We start from the raw sequence: 18552 nt of genomic DNA, 5'->3' as shown, positions 1-18552 counted from the left end.
ATTATAATTATTTTTACTAAATTTTTATTATCCCTTCCACATACAGAACAAAGTATATAAATTGAAACTATCAGAGTTTGAATGGTTCAGGCAAAGAACGAGTTATTAACTCTTTTTTTAATTATTTTTAATTAAATTTTTATTATCCCTTCCACATACAGAACAAAGTGTATAAATTGAAACTATCAGAGTTTGAATGGTTCTGGCAAAGAACGAGTTATTAACTCATGTTTTTTTTAATTATTTTTAATATTCACACACTAAAAACATAACATAATTATAGTGCACTTGGATCACTTGGGCCCCTTTCCTCTCTGTCATCACCTATATCCAGTCTGGTCACAAAATTATGCCAACTCTTCCTTCTCAAGTGTTTCTAGAATCCAATCCTCCATTCCCACGGCCACCCTTCTAGACCAGGCCCTCATCACACCAAGCATGGTTTAGTACAAGACTTCTACATACAGCATCTACTATGGCTTGCCAGGTCTTTCAAAATCTACTAATCAATCTGACATAAAAACTATCTCTCCATCTTTGTATTGCTGCAAATCTGACCAAATTCTCTCTACGCAGAATTTTTTTTTTTTTTGAGACGAATTCTCACTCTTGTCGCCCAGGCTGGGGTGCAGTAGCATGATCTCAGCTCACTGCAACCTCCACCTCCCGAGTTCAAGCGATTCTCCTGCCTCAGCCTCCTGAGTAGCTAGGATTACAGGTGTCTGCCACCACGCCTGGCTAATTTTTGTATTTTTAGTAGAGATGGGGTTTCGCCATGTTGGCCAGGCTGGTCTTGAACTCCTGACCTCAGACGATCCACCCGCCTTGGCCTCCCAAAGGGCTGGGATTACAGGCATGAGCCACCGTGCCCGGCCTACTCAGAGTATTTTTAATCAGGTTCATGGGACAGGTGCAAGACTTGAGGTACTCTCCTACAGATCTTCAAGTTCCCACCAATCCATTCGTTGACACTACTTTGGTACACACAGTTCTAACCCACCTACCTGTCCTACTATCCAACCCACATTCTTCCATATTCTGTTCTTCCATTATAAATTATCCTATCAAATTACTTGCTGAGACCTCAGCAACCCACACCTTCAGAATACTCCCCAGTAATAACTTCTGAGCCTCATTTGCAGGCACCCTCTCATCTGCCAGCCCTCCAAAAGATGGAGTATTCTAGACAGGACTCAGCCTTCTTCTCCTTTCTATTTTCATCCCATCCCTAGATGAGCTCATCCAGTCCCATAAATATCTTTATACTGACAACTCCCAAATTTACATCTCCAAGCTTGCTCTCTTTCCTGGGCTCCAGACTCAAATATCCAACTGTACACTCAGAATTTTTCCTGGGCATGTCAAACATAACATATCCAAAGACTTCTACATCTGAGTACATGGGGAACCATCGACTCAATTAATTAAAAAGTTTGGATTCGCCCTTTGCCCTTCCATTAATTTATCTCTAAACATCCAATACCACAATATATTTCTCTATCTCTCTGGAATATATCCCAAATTCAACCTATTGCTGTCACCATAGTCCAATTCATTACATTTCTCTTTCAGGTTATTGCAATACACTCCCAACTGGTGATGAGGTCCTGTCATTCATTCAGACATTCAGTCAGAACAACAGGAATTCTCAAAAAGCAAATTCACTTAACACGATGTACATTTAATTAAACCAATTGCTGTTGGAAATGACCAACTTGTTTCTTCTTTTTCTCATTCTCTCTCTCTCTCTACTTTCTCTCTATCATTCTTATTCTCTTCCTAATTCCTCTTTCTCTCTCCCTCTTCTTGTTTTCTTCTTTCTCTCTTCCTCTCCCTGTTGTTTTACTGACCAACTAGGTACATAGTATAGTAGAAAAATGCTAGGAGTTAAAAGCAAAAGGTTTATTCCTGTGGGCTGTTATGGTAATTATGATGAAGTCAGTTTCTATTTCTGGCCCTCAGCTGTCTCATCTATTAAATAAAGAAATTATACTGGATGGTCTCTGAGGTCCCTTAAAGTTCTAGAAATCTATTCAAAGTATTTATTGAGTAAAGCGCTATGTTCCTTGTTCTTTAAAGTAGGTAAATTCAATACTTTATATTTCCCTGAAGGAAAAAAAGCAAATTCGGGTTTTTTACAAGGCCTTTAATTAATCCTTTTCTATCAGGGGTCAGTGGCTCTCGATAGAAAAAATGCACCTCTCCCTTGGTATAGTCTGAATATTCAATACCTCTGTAGTTATTTCTGTCTTTGGGCCTTTCTTGGAACAAGCAGTTTCCAAGAAGAGGCCAACAGTCCACTTAATATGAAGGCTATCATTTATACTGGGCACTTTTTCTGTTCCAGGTTCTGTGCTAAGGCTTTTTTTTTTTTTTTTTTTAATTTAATCCTCAAGAAAAGTCTACAAAAGGTAGATATGATATCACTCCTATTTTGCAGAAGAGGAAACTAAGGTACAAAAAGGTTAAGAAATTTGCCTAAGGGCACCCAGTCAATAGACGGTAGAGCCAAAATTTGGACCAAGGTCTGACTTAAAAGCCCATGCTCTCAAAGATGACACTGTACTTCCTCCTCCTGAAATGCTGGACCCCTACAGCCTAACTTCAGGTCTCCATTACCTCCAGGACTGACAAAGCATATGGCCTCTGATGTCCTGGAGTTCACACCCTAGCCTCTGTAACTACAGTACAAAGGTTTTGAGAACAGAGACTCATAATTTCTCGTGGTATCTGGTGCCAGCCATGTGAGCACTCAATAAATACTCTTGACTGAGGAAAGCCATAATGAGAATCAACTTATACAGCTAGGACTGCCTAATGTGAACTCTGGTGATACAAAGTAAAATGTCTGGATGGGGGAGAGATTATGGTGACACTAGCAATATGGTCAGGCATCCAATAAAGTCTAATTTCTATAATCTCATTACCATTTGCAAAAATTTGAGAGAGCTATTGATACACCTAGAGAATTGCTTTAGAGAATGAATGAAAATTGGTTTAATTAAGACTGAAGGTATTTCAGTGAAATATCAGGTCAGAGCATTTATGAAAAAACTTCTCCTTTGAAAATGCTTTAAAAAGTCTTCAGAATTGGGGTGTAATTTGCATCATCATCTGAGCAGCATCAAAGCAGAATTTATTCTCAGGGAGACTTTGTACCTGAGGTATTTATGGGTTCTCTGGCCGAAGGGATCAATTGGCAATGTCTCTAAAACTCCACCCCAATCTCTCCTAGAAGCATCTTTAGTATAGATAGAAAACCCTCACTGAAGTATGAGACTATTGAACACCAGATATCTTCCTGTGACAGTGGTTTGGTGTTGATAAATAGGAAAGCCATTTAAATGTCCTCAGCCCTGGGACTGGTCATCTAAAGCTTCCCAAAACTTTAGAAGGACACAAAGATCCAGACTATTGTTTGGGGTGTTCTACATTTAGAGAACAGTAACACTGGAGGAAAGAGAGTGAGGGGGTTCAGGACACAGGCACTGTAAGGCCTTCAAGGTGATAGGCACGAACTCCCACTGAGGCCACCAATCCCCAAGGCAAAGAACAACATTGGTAATAGCAGGACAGATGTTTGAGAGGCTGAGAGTCTCCAGGGAGAACATGTGCATCACCCAGGACGAGGCCAGAGAAAGGGAAAGAGCCTGGGAAGTGGACAGGAAAGAGAAGGATTAATGTCCCAAGGATTCTGCCTGGTAAGTGCTCAAAGTCAAAACCATTTGTGGCCATCACCCCCACCTTGGCTTTCCAAGCCTGTCCCCTCAGATTGGTGTGACTTGGAAAAAGCAAGTTAGAAACATTGTCAAGTAACAGTATTTTTTTTTCTTTTTCTTTTTCTTTTTTTTTTTTTTTTGAGACAGAGTTTTGCTCTTGTTGCCCAGGCTGGAGTGCACTGACCAGATCTCGGCTCACTGCAACCTCCGCCTCCCAGGTTCAAGCAATTCTCCTGCCTCAGCCCCCCGAGTAGCTGAGATTACAGACATGCGCCACCACACCCGGCTAATTTTTGTATTTTTAGTAAGCACAGGGCTTCATCATGTTGGCCAGGCCAGTCTCAAACTCCTGACCTCAAGTGATCCGCCCGCCTCGGCCTCCCAAAGTGCTGGGATTACAGGTGTGAGCCACCGTGCCCAGCCAAGTAACAGTATTATATTTGCAGAAAAAAATGTTGATTATGGATATTTCTTTCTTTTTTTTTTTTTCTTTTTGAGATAGGGTCTCATCCTGTCACCCAGGCTGGAGTGCAGTGGCACAATCACAGCTCACTGCAGCCTCGACCTCCTGGGCTCAAGCAATCCTCCCACCTCAGCCTCCCAAGCAGCTGGGATGCCACAGGTGCACACCACACCCAGCAAATTTTTTTTTCTTTGGAAAGACGGGATCTCCCTATGTTGCCCAGGCTGGTCTCAAACTCCTGGACTCAAGTGATTCTCCTGCCTCAGCCTCATAAAGTGCTGGAATTACAGACATGAGCCACTGAGCCAGCTTCTTCCTTCTCTGATACTTCCTTGGTAAGAACATTTTTTCCCAACCTATCTAAGAGTCTGCTTCTGATTTATCTTTGCTAGTTAACTGCAACACACAGCTAAAATAAAAGAATTCAACCAAAAAATGACAACAGACATTAAATTCAGGTAAGCAAATATAGTTTTCCTTTCTCTTTGCTCAAAAAAGGTAATATTATTGACTCTACCCACCAAAAGAACATTAAGCACTTTACCCATCCCACAGAACTCTCATTTTCCCTTCCTTCTTTTCAAAATGAACTTTTAAATTCCAACATGACATTCTAAGCAATCACTGAGAAGTGTAAAGGAGAGTGTAATAGCCATAATTAACACTGTTTATATACCAGACAGACTTACATTTTGCTATAAATATTCCACACAAAAATCTTTGAAAGAGGGACAATTATGCTGAGAGGTTTATCTGTATGGCATTTGTCAAAAGAAGAAAAAAACAGGCTGCATTTCCTATTTGAAAAAAGGATTGCCTGGAATAATGCAAGATTGTACACTCACCAAAGGGAAAAAAATGAGTCGTCATCTTGAGTCAAAATGATAAAGCACATCCACTTTTTAAAGCTGTAGGCCTCTGCCCCTGCACGCCAAGCTATCATTAAAACGCAGAGCACACACAAGGGGATATAAGCTCATCTCATCTTCAGTACCACACTAGTACTGGTCACTGAGAGAACAGGCAGAAACAGAAATCTCACTTTCACGTGTGCTCTGCCACAGAAAAAGTCCATTTTGCTCCTCACATTTTGCTCATTACAGCTCAAAATGAAATTACCATTTGAAACTAAAATCTTTCTTGCCTTTATAGTTCTTACTTAGAATATATTACATTCATTTTGTTCTTCCTCTGCCACTTGTCACATAACTGTTTATCTTAGTTTTGACGGGGAGAAAAACAAAATGTTTCAGTGTTCCTGTTTACTTTTCTGTCTTTTTTGCCCCCAAGGCTCTTGATTACAAATGTGGGCTTCAATCTAATTTAGCAGAAGTTTGCATACATTTTGCAGAGCGAGTTACAACTTCTAGGATGTGGTCCTTTGGGGGTCCTGAAGCCCTATTAATCCAATCTGGAAAATCAGTCCCTTTTTTTTTTTTTTTTTTTTTTGAGACAGCATCGCACTCTGTTGCCCAAGCTGGACTGCAGTGGTATGATCTCAGCTCACTGCAACTTCTGCCTCCCAGGCTCAAGCGATTCTCATGCCTCGGCCTGTAGCTGGGACTCATGCCTGTAGCTGGGACTCATGCCTGTAGCTGGGACTACAGACATGCGCCACCATGCCCTGCTAGTTTTTGTTCGTTTAGTAGAGACAGGGTTTCCCAGTGTTGGCCAGGCTGGTCTCAAACTCCTGGCCTCAAGTGATCTGCCCACCTCAGCCTCCCAAAGTGCTGGGATTACAGACATGAGCCACTGCGCCCGGCAAGTTTTTGTATATTTAGTAGAGACGGGGTGTCACCATGTTGTCCAGGCTGGCCCTTTTCTGTCTTTATCTCGACTGATTTATCTGCAACATTTCCCCCTATTGACCACTTCCTCCTCCTTGAAACTCTCTCTTACCATGTCTTATGACATTTTATCTTGATTTTTCTCATATTTCTCTTTCTCAACCTAATAACCTTTCCCTTTTTCCATGAACCTCTAAAACATTGTTAGCTCCCAGATCATTGCTCCCTGATTATCACACTCTCATCTAGGGTGATCACATCCATTTTTGTCTATATCGATGTACAGTACTGTAAATGTGCAAAACTAAACTCAACTTTTCCTTTAAATCTGGTACTCAGCCTGTTTCTGATTTCAGCGATGACGCCAGCAACCAGTCACCCAAACCAGAAACCTCACAATTGTTCCTGACTTCTAATTTCCCACTAATCCGCATAAACAATAGCTCAACAAATAATTCCAGCCTGTTTTACCTTCTTGGTGTGTCCTGAATCTTTCACATCCACTCCCTCTTCACTGACACAGCTTCATTTCAATCCCTAATGTTTCTCCCATTTCTCTACCAGCTTCCCAACTGGTCTCTGTTTTGTCTTTATTCTTCACACTGATGCCGGAATTACCTTCCTAAAATGACTGCACACACACACATACACACACACACACAAATCTCGGACTTGGTTTCTCCTATAAACACTCACAGCCCTCTGTGCATACCATTATCATGACACCTACACAGTAGTCTAATGCAGGGGTCCCCAACCCCCAGGCCACACAGCAGGAGGTGAACGGCGGGTGAGTGAACATTACCACTTGAGCTCCATTTCCTGTCAGATCAACGGGGGCATTAGATTCTCATAGGAACGTGAACCCTACTGTGAACTGCGCATGCAAGGAATCTAGTTTGCACGTTCCTTATGAGAATCTATTGTCTGATGATCTGTCACTGTATATATTACATGTAATAACATATGCATATATACACGTATACATTATGTATTATAATACAATGTAATAATAATAGAAATAAAGTTCACAATAAATGTAATGTGCTTGAATCATCCCAAAACCATTCCCCCGATCTCCGTCCATAGAAAAATTGTCTTCCACAAAACCAATACCTGGTGCCGAAAAAGCTGGGGACTGATGATCTAATGTGTTACATTATTTGTGGTCTTCCCAACTAGAATATCAGTCGGTTGAGTGCAGCTTCCAGGTCTTAGTGAGCTTTGGTGATACCATGCCTGACGTGGCAGATGCTCACTTAACATTTGTTGAATGAATTAACTGGAAAGCACTACTAATATTAAATAAGAAGACTTGAAGAATTGAAAAGGGGAATTTGGAAAGAAATGTAGAAACAAGTCTGCCTCTCTGGTACTCTCCGATGGAGGGTGGAGGAGAGAATGTAACGCACATCTTCCTAACCTTTGTTGCATCATGTATCCTTTTGAGAATCTGATGAAAATTAAGGGATCTCTCCAAAGGAAAAAATGCATCTAAACACATTACACAAAAATCTGTGCACAATTTCAGGGGGTTCTCTCTACAGATGTTCTAAGGATCTATAATTCCAAGATGTCACAGAGGGTGTACGGGATGTACCAGAGATTGAGTGTGTCTGAAAATGATAATTTGTACTAGAAAAAAGGAAAGTCTCACTCTATCACACATTATACAAAACTACATATTGGATACAGTAAAGGATTAAGTAATTTTTTTACCAACAAAGTCTTAGGGAAAATATTTTTTATAATCTGGGAGCAGGAAAATTAAGCCATAAAAGAAAAAAGATGGGCAGATTTGTCTACATACACATCCTTACAATATAAAACGCCATGGACAAAGAAAAATGGCTCAGTTGGTTGGGCACAATGACTCATGTCTGTAATCCTAGTACTTTGGGAGGCTGAGGTGGACCGTTTGAGCTCAGGAGTTGGACACCAGCCTGGGCAACATGGCGAAACTCTGATGTCTACAAAAAAATACAAAAATTAGTCAGACATGATGGCACACACCTGTGGTCTCAGCTACTTGGGAGGCTGAAGTGGGAGGATTGCTTGAGCCCAGGAGATGGAGGCTGCAGTGAGCCAAGATCACACCACTGCACTACAGCCTGGGCAACAGAGCAAGACCCTGTCTCAAAAAAGAAAAAGAAAAGAAAAGAAAAGAAAAATGACAAATGTCTAAAGTGTATAAAATATGTGAAATACATAAAATCCAAGTAATTTGTATTTAGAAAATAGTGACTCTAAGTCAATAAAACAAAAAAAATAGAAAAATGCACAATGAAAAAGAATAGACATTTCACAAACAAATGCAAATGGTCAATTAGTAAGGAAAATATGTTCGACATTTACTAATCAAGGAAATATAAAACAATTAAGTCACTCTTCTTTATCCCCGATACTGACAAAAATTATCAAGATTAAACATATCCAGGGTTGTCAAGGATGTAGGAAAAATGGATACTCTTACACACTGATGGTGGAAATAAAAATGACTATTTTTTAGATGACAATTTGGCAGTATCTGTCAATATTGTAAATATACATACAGTTCTACCCAGAAATTTCACTGCCAAGCCTCTCTTCTAAAGAAATGCTTACACCTGTTCACAAAGAAGCACAAACAAGGATCTTCACTGCAGTACTGTTTACAGTAGAGAACGTTAAATGTCCACCAAAAGAAGAATAACACTATGGTATAAAGAATGAAGTTGATCTATTTGTACTAAGACATATTGCTAAATAGCAAGTGTGCATTATCATCCCAGTTACTTTCCACACTTAAATGCATACATACATTTGGGTATGAAAGGTTGATGTACACAGAAAACAGTGGTTACCTCTGGGGAGGGGAGTAAAATTCAGGGGAGATAAGAAATTAGAAAATGTTTACTTTTTTGGTGGGAGGAGACAAGAGTCTTGCTCTGTCACCCAGGCTGAAGTGCAGTGGCATGATCTCGGCTGACTGCAGCCTCCACCTCCCAGGTTCAAGTGATTCTCCTGCCTCAGCCTTCCTAGTAGGGGGGATTACAGGTGCACACCACCACACCCAGCTAATTTTTTGTATTTTTAGTACAGATGGGGTTTCGCCATGTTAGCCAGTCTGGTCTTGAACTCCTGACCTCAAGTTATCCACCCACCTCGGCCTCCCAAAGTGCTGGAATTACAGGTGTGAGCCACCACACCTGGCCCAGAAAATGTTCACTTTTTATTCTATATTCTGTTATGTTGTTTGAACGTTTTGCAACCAGGCTAGATGGGGGTGGAGCAATTGTTTAAAGGGAACATTACACCATATTGACCAATTCCTCATTCATTCTGGCCTCTGAAATTTCTCACAGTTTTGTCTAACTTCTGTTGTTCACTGACACTTCATGTAATCCACAAATTTTGTGTGCCCTCTCTTGGTTCACACTAGAGCCTGCAGGCTCATACAGGCAGCCATCTCCAGCCTTGCCTTGGAGTCAGAGAGCCACATCACTGGCCAACTGCAGAGTCCTGGTGGCCTCGTCAAGAAGCAGGAGACTTTAATGACACCTGAGAAAGCCCTATGTCCTGCTTCTGCCATCTATGTTGTTCTCTTTGAGGATTTTTCAGAAGAATCCATGATTCTGTAAAAATGGGAAAGGTCAGCGACAGATCCATATTCGGTTGTAAATTAAATGGCGTTACTTCATGACTTGGCATGTGAGCTGTGAAATAGTTATGTTTATAAGAATGTTCTCTAACCTAATGGGAAACAGAAATGATAAAATAAACCAAATGATAAAATAAACTACAGGAGAGCACTGTGGTCATCTGCCATTAATCCTCGGCATCCTAGGAATTAGCCATGAACTTCATCTCTGGGCTTCCTCAGGATAATCAGCTTCTAATCCATGGGAGTTTTTCCCTCACACTTACTATTGCCAGGTTGAGTTTATGACTCTTAGGATACATTTTACAGATAATGCTTTAAATGCCTAAATAAATGACATTGTCCTGGTCCACCCCACCTACTAATCAGTTAACACTGCAGCCTCTTAATAAATTTAAATATATGTATATCTGCCCCGGTTTGTTCCTGTGATCAGGCACTTAGATAAGCATTTCTGATCTACTGTCTCTTTCAGTCAGCCAGATATCCTTAAATATTAATGCTTCTTTCGTGTGTGTGTGTGTGTGTGAGACAGAGTTTTGCTCTTGTTGCCCAGGCTGGAGTGCAATGACGAGATCTCGGCTCACTGCAAACTCCGCCTCCCGGGTTCAAGCGATTCTCCTGTCTCAGCCTCCCGAGTAGCTGGGATTACAGGCACATGCCACCACGCCCGGCTAATTTTTGTATTTTTAGTAGAGACGGGGTTTCGTCATATTGGTCAGGCTAGTCTCGAACTCCTGACCTCAGGTGATCCGTCCACCTCGGCCTCCCAAAATGCTGTGATTACACATGTGAGCCACCACGCCTGGCCAATACTTCTTTTTTAAAATCATATTTCAATTTTTATTCTTTTCAAAACCCCAGATATGTTTCATGTAAACAAAAAGTATTACAGTAATATATGTGGAGGGGTTATGTCCCAGCATTTAGGGTAATATCAATGTTGGCATCTTCATTTTATGAAGAGAAAACAGACATGGAAAGGCTTAGGTTCCTGGAATTCACAGGAAAATGAGCTTGGAAATCTTACCAGGTTCATTATTCCCTTTGCCATGTATAGAAATGTTGGTCACACAGGCCTCAACTGTATTTCCATGGTAATCACCCCAGATAGCCCACAGGCTCAAGCCAGGCCCTGCACCCATACATAGGTGTTCACCCAAGATATGTGCTGGGTGTTGGTAAAGTACAGCTGATGCCCCAGGCTAGGAAAAACATAGAACTCTAGGCCTTTCACCTTTGTTTCTTCTCCCAGACCTGGGCCCTTTTGGGGCAGAACACTGAAGGCAGTGCATTAACATAAAGGCAAACAGAAATGTCCGTTTTTCCATGTTTAATGCCAGTTGGACAGTTTATTCACCCAGTCTACCCCCGTAAACACAGCTAAACTGTGCCCTGTGGAGAGGCACCTGTGGGTCAGATGAGCACTCCAAGTCCTGTGTCATGTATATCAAGGGCTCTCAGGCTACAGAGTGATTCATTCGAATCAGGATCCATTTTGCATGGTGCAGCTTTATGTATGCCTCATTGAAGAAGGCTTCTCTGCGCAGTGTATGTTATTATATAAGTAATAACATACTTATATGTTATTACTTATAATAACCCACACACCACAGATTTTAATGCATCCTAGAGAGCAAATTACTGGCAACAATAAGTTATAAGACGTCCCTGACCAAATTAGTTGGTTATTCATCTGAAGACCAACAAACTAAGCCTCTATTGAGCCATGAAGGAAAGGGAAAAACATCGAACAATTATATAGATATTCTATAATTGGGGGTTGGAAAGTGACTATATTGAAATACTTTCCTTAGCATAGCTTAACTGCAAAAGGTCTGGGGAGGTCATTTGGTCCAGCTACTGCCTCATCCTGCTGCAGACTCCAGGGATCCATTAGCATAGTCCAGCAGAAAGAAAAAGACAGATACCAAGAAAATGTGTGTCTTGTTGCACATTTGACAGCTACATTTTTCCTAGGGCTTCTCCACTGGAAGTAGAACAAGATGTCATGAATAACTTAGGAGAAGTTTTTTTAAAAAACTGTCCTAGGGATATGTAAGAAAGTTGGCTAAGCCACAAAAAAAAAGAAGGAAAGCAACAGAAGGGCCCCCCTCAACCAGCTCAGATCACCCCTCACCTGGCCAATGCAGGCTGCTCAGCCAGCAGATTCCAATGCAGTAGCTGGCAGATGAAGGAGAAAACGGGGACTGGGAGCTATTTTTCTATTTCCATACTTTTAATTATTCTTAATCCATACTCCCTAGATGGCTTAATCACTAACAGGCTGAAGCTATGTTCTGGCATAACACTGGGTTAATTATGCTCTTTGGGTTGCAAAGGACAGAAATAAATTCACTTAGGCTACCTCAGGTAATGAGGGTTCACTGGTCAGTTACACATGACAATATATGTGGCTTCTTCTCTCTACCTACATGCCCCCGCGCTCTCACCAACCCCAACCCCCAATCTAGCTGGCTGATCCTGTCCATATTTCTCAGCTCAAATTCCAGAGTGTCTGTTTCACCAACGTAATTACCTAACTCCCACTGGTCAGAGCTTTCCCTGCCAGACCACCCTTCAAGCTGCTTGCCAGCCTATGAACTGGTTGCCCTCGGGTCAGGTGGCTGCCTCTGGTCCAGTCAGCAGGTGCCCACTGCACAACGTACAGTTTAGGGCCACTTCCTTTGGCAAGGGGCTGTGTACCAAGGCAGCTTTCCTTAGAAAAGGGTGGTGGGAATTTCAGGTGCATCTCTATGTAAAAAGTGGCCACCAAATACTTAAGTACAGATAAACTACTGATTTGGAGGTGAGAGTCTTTGTAGGAGCAGGAACAGTTTTGCAGACTTACCACCTGTGCAGTTACACAGGGTCCCTGTGCTCAAAAGGGCCCACACTTGGGTAAATGCTGTGGCCATCTTTAAATATTACATGATTTTTGAACAGGGGACCTGCATTTTCATTTTGCACAGGGATTTGCTAGTTATGCAACTATTCCTGTATAGGACTTATTATTAAATTATAAAAAGTGAAAGGATTTTCATAGAATCAAATAATTTTGGATCCAGTGATTCTTCTAAGATCATCTACTACAAATATTCATTTAACAAATAAGAAAACTGAGGTCAAAGAAAGGATAATTGGCTTAATTTAGATCCAACAGTGAGTACTAGCAATGTCAGACCAGAAACAGATTCTTACCCCTCCAAGTCCAGACTTCTCATTCTTTCATGGGACAGGCTTTCTCCTGGCGACAACTACCTGATGCTGGTCCATTTTGCCAGGATACTTGGTGGACTACTTGGAAATCTCATAAAAGAAAGGCTGATGGGCAGGGCGCAATGGCTCACGCCTGTAATCCCAGCACTTTGAGAGGCTGAGGCGGGCGGATCACGAGGTCAAGAGATCCAGACTATCCTGGCCAACATGCTGAAACCCCATCTCTACTAAAAATACAAAAACTAGCTGGGCGTGGTGGTGCGTGCCTCTAGTCCCAGCTACTCAGGAGGCTGAGGCAGGTTAATCGCTTGAACCTGGGAGGTAGAGGTAGCAGTGAGCCAAGATCACTCCACTGCACTCCAGCCTGGCGACAGAGCAAGACTCCGTCTCAAATGTAAATACATAAATAAATAAATAAATAATAAAGACTGATGTTAAAACACAAATGTGGATCTTTTCTTGTTCAATCTTACAGCTTGTTTCTTAACCTTTGACCCCCTCAGAACAAATTCCACTGACAATCCCCAGAATCTAAAACAAAAGCTGATTGGCAGAATGTAAACTAATAGAATCTCTATGGAGGATCATTTGTAATAGATATCAAAATTACAATGTTCGTACTCCTCAACCCCACAATCCCATTCTAGATATAGTTGCACATATGCAAAAATATGCATGCTTAAGACTATTCATTTTGATGTTATTCATAATAGCAAAAGATTGGAAACAACCTAGATAACCAGATAACCATAAACCGGAGACTAGTTTTTTTTTTGTTTATTTGTGGTTTTTTCTGTTTTGTTTTTTTTTTTTCTTTTTTTGAGACAGAGTCTCACTCTGTCGCCAGGCTGGAGTGCAGTGGCATGATCTCTGCTCACTGCAACCTCTGCCTCCCAGGTTGAAGCGATTCTCTTACCTCAGCCTCCTGAGTAGCTGGGACTACAGGCACATGCCACCATGCCCAGCTATTTTTTTGTATTTTTAGTAGAGATGGGGTTTTACCATGTTGGCCAGGATGGTCTTGATCTCTTGGTCTCGAGCTCTTGACCTTGTGATCTGCCGCCTTGGCCTCCCAAAGTGCTGAGATTACAGGCATGAGCCACCGTGCCTGGCTGTTTTTTGTTTTTTTGTTTTTTTGTTTTTTTAAAAAAAAAAGAGGATGATGCAATAAAATACTATGTAGCTCTTGGGAAAAAAGGAGTTAATCTAGATTTACTGATACAGAACAATTTGCAGTTCATCATTTCATGAAAAAGCAAGGTGCAAACCATATACAGTATGCTTCTGTTTGTGAGGGAAAAAGATATATAACCAAATATCCTACAATTATACATACGCAGAGAGAGAGTGGATATTTGTATATGTATAGAATTTGTCTGGAAGGGTGGGAGATGGTGGCTCACAGCTGTAATCCCAGCACTTTGGGAGGCCAAGGTGGGCAGATCACCTGAAGTCAGGAATTTAAGACCAGCCTGGCCAACATGGCAAAACCCCATCTCTACTAAAAATACAAAAATTAACCAGGCATGGTGGCATGTGCCTGTAGTCCCAGCTACTTGAGAGGCTGAGGCAGGAGAATCGCTTGAACCTGGGAGGCAGAGGTTGCAGTGAACCAACATTGTGCCACTGCACGCCAGCCTGGGTGGCAGAGTGAGACTCCATCTCGAAAAAAGAAAAAAAAGAGAATTTGTCCAGAAGGATATACAATAAAGAGCAACTGTCTCTGAGGAAGGGACATGAGGGACTCAGGAATGGAAATTGGGCGGGGGGGGTTGTATTTGGTGCCTTGTTTTTCCCTTAAAATTTGTACTATGTGCACATATTATCTCTTCAAAAACTAGTTAAATGAATGCCTGAAAGAGGACCCCATGACGCTGCCAGTATTGCATCATATCTGCAATAATAAGCAACACACTATTGCTACCATTTTTGCTAAAGATTTTGCTGAAATCTTGTATATCAAACTTAGAGACAAAGGAAATTAAACGTAGTTAAATTAGACTTTAAAAACCAATTCTCTCCCCCTCCCTGCTCTGCTATAGACAAAAGGAAAAACCTGAAAAGTTTTCAAAACCTGCATAATCTATTGCTTGTTTAGTCATTGGCACAGCTGCGTGATACAATGGAGAAAACGAGAAATGTTCCCAACTCTTCCTTTGGAAATTTGCCAGTATCATCTCCAAAGTATCCTTCAGACGTTATCCACTTATGTTTTTCCAGTGTACCCACCAGCAGAGTTCCCAAGCACTTTAACAAGAGCTGTATTTTGAATCAAAAGCATGAAGCGGGATACAAACCTCAATATTGCCCTAGTTTAGTAAAACATTTGCCTCGGGTGACAGCAGAAAAGGAAGCTTAGTCCTTCTGATTCCTAGCTAGGAAAGACAGGAAATGTGTTTCCCCCACATATTTTCTTTGTTGCTTCAGTTCCACACATTCTATAGTTATGCAACCCCCATGTGGTGGATCAAAGATGGCTACAAATTCTTTGACACTCCTCTCCTGTGGAGAAGGGATCTGTTTCCATTATTCTTGATTCTGGGCTGTCCTGTGACTGCTTTGACCAATGGAGTATCACAGAATTGGTGCTATGCCAATTCCAACCCTAGTCTCTAAAATAACCGGCAGAGTCCTAAGTGAGCCACTATGTAAGAGTCCAACTGGCATTCTAAAGAGAACATGTAGAGATACTCTAAGACTACATCGAGAGGGAGAAGGGCACAAAGCCTGTCAGCCATTCCTGTCAAGACACTAGGCATATGAGGGAAGCCATCTTGGATGCTTCAGCCCACACCAGACTGTTAAGTGACTCCAGTCAATGCCATGTGAAGCAGAAGAATCACCCAACCAAGCACTGAGCAAATTCCTGACCATGGAACTTGTGAGATAATTAAAATGTGGTTTTAAGACACTAAGTTTTGGGGTAGTATGCTATGCCGCAATACATAACCAAGACACCACACTATCAAAAATTAAACACTAGCATCTGCAAACCTTTAATACTCAAAATTCAATCTTTCCTGAATTACCTTAGATTATTGATAAAACAATCTCATGCCAGGCAGACACAGCTACTAGGAGAAGGGGCCAGGTTCAAGTTAAGACAACAGAAGAATTTTCCAGCACCTCCTTTCCAGCCAGAGATAAGTCTCCATTGGCCAGTACTGCCAGACAGAACTCCAGAGATCATGGCCAGGGATCCTGGAGTTTCTCAGCTCACACAGGACCACCATTTCTCAGGGTGTCATTTGACCAGCCCCAACCACTCCAGTACTCTGCCCATGTCCACCAATGCCATGTCCACCAGCTCATGGGTGTCACATGTGATTATTCCTGGAGGTAGGTTAAGAACCAGACCCTCAGCCAGGTGTGGTAACTCACACCTGTAATCCCAGGACTTTGGGAGGCTGAGGCAGGCAGATCACTTGAGGTGAGGAGTTTGAAGTAAGTCAGCCTGGCCAACATGGTGAAACCCCATCTGTACTAAAAATACAAAAAATTAGCCAGGCATGGTGGCCTGAGCCTGTAATCTCGGTACTTGGGAGGCTGAGGCAAGAGGATAGCTTGAACCCAGGAGGCGGAGTTTGCCATGAGCCAAGATCAAGCCACTGCACTCCAGCATGGGTGACAGAGCAAAATTCTGTCTCAAAAAAAAAAAAAAAAAAAAAAAAAAGAACCAGACCCTCTACTCCAGCCCTTGCCCTTTCAGGCTGGGCTGAGGGAAGGAGGGCTAAGTCTTGGAAGGAGAGATTCCTGGATTAACTTCCTCAGCCCACAACGACTGGCAGTTGCCACCCACTCCAGCCATGTGCCTGTTCTCACCCACCCACAGGGTTGCCAAGGCCTGAGGGAGGTGGCACTGGCAGAAACCATAATTAGGGATTTCATCATATACTTTAGCTAGAATTGAGAACAAATTCTTCCTTACAACATGCAAATCTATTGTTCGACTTTCAAATATCCAACTAACTTTCAAACACATTTTTGGGAACCCATTAGATACGTAAGTAAGACACTACCTCTTCTGAACTGTAGACATGGCCTTGAAATTCAGACAAGAGCATGTCCAGGGTTGACACAATAATGGAAGATTCAAAAAACACATGATGAAAGAGAACAAGGAGGTCAGCAAACATGGTCCAGCAAGGTCCAGGTTGCACCAAGGCAAGCACAGACCCAGAAGCTATGAGGGAAGGAAAGGGGGAAGTACAAAGAGGGTCTTCATCCCTCCTGTGTCCCTGGCTTCAAAGGAGTGAATTCCCATTCGATTTCATAAAAGACTTTTCACCATTGCCTATATAGACAAATTAAAGCAGCAAGTTGACCATCTGAATAATCTATTGTTATAGATCAATGTCTGGATATTACTGGGGGAGAGAGGTGTTTGAGCTTTGTGCTTTTTCTCAAAGGCTAAAGGGACAAATTTTAGGATTTTCCCAAATTATCTCAATAATTTTTTCAACCCTTCACTTCAGACAAAATATTTAAGGCAATGCTATTTCCATAGTATTCTTGGGTCATACCTATAGAGCCACAGCCAAGGGAGGGGCACAGGAGGGAAGAAGGAGGGGTAGAGTCACCCAGATTACCTGTCTGGTTGCTTAGACTGGTCCAATTTCACTAAGAATCACACAAACCTCTTCATTCCTTCTGCTTTGTTCACCTGACCTTTTTCAATTTCTTTTTCCTTTCTCCATTACCCTAAGGGAGTAATCTAGCCACTCTGGCTTTCTTTGCATGCAAAATGTAACAGTTCCTTCTTTCTTCTTTCAGATAAAGGCAGTCTTGGGGAGGGGAAGAGAAAAGCGCCTGGCTTCTTCAAATTAGTTCTGAAATAAAAGTCACTGCCAGATGTTATATAAAAGGTGACGTAATCCTAAAGTACTTCATTACATATGCAGCTCTGCTGTTCAGCCCAGGAGGAGTTTATTACATTTTGTCGATCCCATTTTCTATACCCACATCATTTTTACATAATTTTTCCTGCCTGACAGACATCTTCACATTTTCACAGCAACCCATCAAGATAGCGTTACAACAGCACAGGGAACCAGGCTAGCAGTTTACAAATAATGGTGCTAATAAGTCAGATTTGTCCCTGAGATACAAATCAGGAGTAAATGGTCTATCCATGTGTGTGAAAAGCACATCTATTTCAGAATAACAGGGAAGAAAGCAGAGCACCGTTTCAACTGGCACCGTGTTCTTTCAGAACATGTACCAAACCTATTCGACAAGTAGGAAAATGGGGAAATGTCAATCTAAAGTTATTCTTGCAATTCTTTTCGTTTTCCTAATAAATTCTTGGCTCAGAGTGAAATAGATGACCATGGCAAATGCATTAAGATCAAACTTCCTGCCTTTTTGGATTGCACAAAATTTAGAAGAAAATACACCATTCGTACCAATGAAGTATCTAGCTACTGAGATGCTTTAAGTGCAAACACTGAGAGACACTTCCTCCCACTCGCCAGGTGCTAAGCATCCTTCCCTGTCTCCCTGGGCACTCATGGCCCCACTGCCCCCTGATGGTAAAAAGCAGCAGTGCAGGCTGGACCATTCTTCAAGGAGGATTGACAGACTGGAGTGGACGGTTCAAAGGCATGTGCCTTAAGGTCAGTGTGAGAGGCCAAAGACACTGAGCTCCTAGTTACTAGTCAGAAACAAACTTATGCGACTCAGAATTCCAGTGGGATAAGAAAATGCCTGTGACTCCCACCCCAA

At 41.8% G+C, this 18552-nt stretch overlaps 1 long non-coding RNA gene across 1 annotated transcript in view; it reads right to left on the bottom strand.

Moving 5' to 3' along the window:
* The window catches only part of LOC103783941 (uncharacterized), a 413541-nt gene extending 395905 nt beyond the window's left edge, over positions 1-17636 (bottom strand). Inside the window, exon 1 of the long non-coding RNA XR_004671529.3 lies at positions 17418-17636. This is a non-coding gene — a long non-coding RNA (uncharacterized LOC103783941). The remainder of the gene's footprint in view (positions 1-17417) is intronic.
* Positions 17637-18552: the final 916 nt, after the last annotated feature.

This window comes from Pan paniscus, chromosome 4 (genome assembly GCF_029289425.2).
Source record: "Pan paniscus chromosome 4, NHGRI_mPanPan1-v2.0_pri, whole genome shotgun sequence".
Taxonomy (NCBI): Eukaryota; Metazoa; Chordata; class Mammalia; order Primates; family Hominidae; genus Pan; species Pan paniscus.
The sequence above is the reverse complement of the archived record's forward strand: the minus strand, read 5'-3'. Positions and strand labels throughout refer to the sequence as shown.